Raw genomic sequence first — 3,656 nt, forward strand, 5'->3', positions numbered from 1 at the left:
AAACCCTTGGTGCAACGACGAGCGACATTGCCCCAAGGCGTTTTCAGTAAATCTACAAAGCTTAAAAAAAAACTGGACCCTGGCAACATATGCATATGTATTTACATATGTATGCTTATAAATATGGGCACGGCACAGTAACTAAGTAGGTCTGACGGTGGAAGTATATATGCATATAAATATGTACAAGGGAATAATGTATATGCTGACAGCACAGTGACTGGCGCGTGGGAGTTCCAGTGACCGCACTTCCCGCGTTGAGTCCGCTCTCCTGATGTATGTATGTATGTGAGCGTGCTCCTTGCCCTTCTTCTCCTTTTTTATTTACTCCACAAGTCTCCAAATTTTTCTCTATTACTCCTGTATTGCTACATATGTATTTTTCCGGTCGTTCACCTTTCTGGTATGTACTTAGGTGCTGATCACTATGTACTCCTATGGGTTGGTGGGTGACTGGAGAAAGACGTATCTCCGCTTTTTTGGTTTTGATTTCTAAGGCCCTGACGTTACACTTGCCCAGCGGGGACCTGTAAGGCATATCTAGCGTCACTACATTTTCTTGATTTATATATTTTATACTTATACGATCTCTAGACTTGACTCATTTATTATAGTTAGATATATGTTTATATACATATGTATGTCATGCATAGATGTATGCCATTTATATTAGGTGTGTATGTATAGTGACGGGCAAAAGTGTAACATGTTGTAACACTTTTAAATTCAGTCATCGCTATCTTTCCAAGTTCTAACGAACTTCATACTTTTGTTGCATATTCTTATTGGTACATCCCTACTCCCTCTCTCATAACGATTTGAAGTCAATACAACAACAATAAAAAAAACCAGCAGACAAAAATGTAAATTAAGACAGATGTTACAGTTTTGCACTCATATATTTTTAAGAACTTTTTAACCATTTTCACGTAAAAAAAAGAACTACTAACACAATGCATACCTTATTTGTATCTCTGTAAAAATTCTGGTGGTATATCCTCCCATATATCCTTAATTTGCTTTCACAGCTCATGTACTCGATTTTACGGACTTTGATACTTATTAAGCTGTTCTTTTAGTTGATTTCGCAAATTGTCGATGAGATTCATGTCCGCGGATTGCGGAGGTCGTTTCGAATTAGCAAATTTTTGCTTTTGTATCCTGGCTTTGCGAACATGTGCAGTGTGTTTTGAGTGATTTTTCAGCAGAAACTATAATTTTTTCGACTACATCTTGTAAATTTTGTTGAAATATGAACAGATACTGTTCCTTACGCATAATGTGTACTAACGGACAAACACAATTTTTTAAATACAACCCCAAACTATTATTGACCGAACACCGTGATTCACAGTTTGTCCTTGATCCAATACGAGGCCGGTCATTTGATTGAAAGCGATTAATTTAGTCTTTTCAGACCAAATAACCTTCAATTGAAACTTAAAAATATGTTTTTTATTGCATTCTGAACGGCCTCACATATCCCAATAGGCAACGGTTCTGTTTTCGTGCGGTGCAGCAAAATGCTGCCACACTCGCACATGTATTTTGATCAAATTTGCTTTTTTCTTCTTTATGATGCCTTTGCGCTCAATTTGGCAATTCTTCACCTCGCTGTCTATTGATTTGCGTTAAAGTTTAATACCTTAAGCGCTTCTGTAATAGTGCCTGCATCGCTACTTGCTGCTAAGTTCACAAGATATCGTACCGTTATATTTTTTGACAGACTTCCTTTGTCCTTGGGAACACTTTAGGCAAAATTTGTCTCAGTCTTAACATTTTCAAGTAGCAAATTCCACAATTTTTTACCACTTTTCGTGCGGTCCCGCCTTTCCGCAGTAAATCTATTATTAACATTTATGGTTCCTGATTAACTATTATTTACTGGTGATCACTTCTTCAATAAATTACAATACAGAAAAAAGTCATCTGACTTCCAACTAAGTAAGAGAAAACTGTCAAATGCAAAACTGAGAGTGAGTGCAAAACTGTAACAACTGCCTTAATTTACATTTTTGTCTGCTGGTTTTTTTATTGTTGTTGTATTGACTTCAAATCGTTATGAGAGAGGGAGTAGGGATGTACCAACAATAATATACAACAAAAGGATGAAAGTCGATAGAACTTGGAAATATAGCGGTGGCTGAAATAAAAATGTTACACCATGTTACAGTTTTGCTCCTCACTGTATGTTCACTGTAGCGCGGTTGGTACATATGTGTATTCGTTTTTTATGTGACTTCTAGTTTATTTTAGGTGGTTTAGATACTTTTATCACATTATAGTTTTACTTTAATTTGATTTAATCTTACTTCAGTTTAATTTATAAGAATTTAGTCTCAATTTTATTTTATTTTACTTTAATTTGAATTTATTTAGTTTGAATTTTCGTTTATTTTACATTCTCTTAATTTTTCTAACTCGATTTGTTTAATTTAATTTTATCAAATTTTAGTTTATTTGAATTTATTTTGTGAATACAAACATTTCAAGGGCTACCTTCGCTTGTATACTTGTACTCAGTCGCTTTAATGTATAGACACACACTTTCCAATTTAGTTGGTTTGGATTCTACATCAATTTCTTTAAGTTTATTTAAAATTCCTATGACTCACCTCCTGTGGCATGTAACAGTGTCCCTTTTTTTTCTTAAGATGCTTTTTCCTGATATCTAGTCCAGTTAAATAGCAACGGAAAATTTAACGGAACTTTCTAAAAATATCCATTCCACCGATTTTTTCGTGTCTAAACACTTTAATGGCAGCTTTCTATCTAATTTTTGCCTGAAGATCGCTGGCAATCGTGCCCTAGCTGTTTGCTGAAATTTCTTTCCGCATTTCGCTCATTCACACATACATGCATACTCACAGTGGACTTTCACCAAAGAACGTAGATAACAAGAAGGGACAACTCGTTATAATTGTGGCGAAAGTGCGCAACAGGGGCGTGCTTTCTCTTTTCATACAATCAAAAAACGCACTAGGGCAAAAGAGAAGGCACGCCCCTGTTGCGCACTTTCGCTACAATTATAACGAGTTGTCCCTTCTTGTTATTTACGTTCTTTGCTTTCACTACATTCACATAAACACAACTCAACCCAACATTCATATTGGTTCTTAACACACATGTTGTATACAATGTCTATAAGCATGCCGAGGTACATGTATAGACACATTGTGGCATTGTGTTGGTGTTGCACTCAACCTTTCGGGCTTGCGTTACAACTGGCATGCGTTGAACGCCAACTATTGCATACTCAATCAATACTGCTGCTTTGTATGACTGAGCAGCGCGTTGACTTAGTAGTATCGATACGCAAAGCGCGCTGTCTTGTAAATACAGACACTGCAAGTGAACTATACTTCTGATATTGACTTTGGCAAATTAGTATTCCGAATGCTTATTCACGAAACTAGCAAACGCGCCATTTGAACGGTTGCCGAAACCATGGGAGCTCATTTGGACGAGTGGCGAAGACAAGACGCCGCAGTTCATTTGTTGCAGAAGTCATTTGACTTGTTGCCGAAAGCACGACGAATGTAGTAAAGGGCAATTTATCGTCTCGTATGTATGTATGTATTTATAGCGCGTCTACCATTCAGTTGCTTTATAGCCCCGTCAGAATGAGTACTTTGCGTACGTGACGCTCAAGTATG

The sequence above is a fragment of the Rhagoletis pomonella genome, unplaced genomic scaffold (assembly GCF_013731165.1).
Source record: "Rhagoletis pomonella isolate Grant_MI unplaced genomic scaffold, Rhpom_1.0 Rhpom_scaffold_00003, whole genome shotgun sequence".
Lineage (NCBI taxonomy): Eukaryota > Metazoa > Arthropoda > Insecta > Diptera > Tephritidae > Rhagoletis > Rhagoletis pomonella.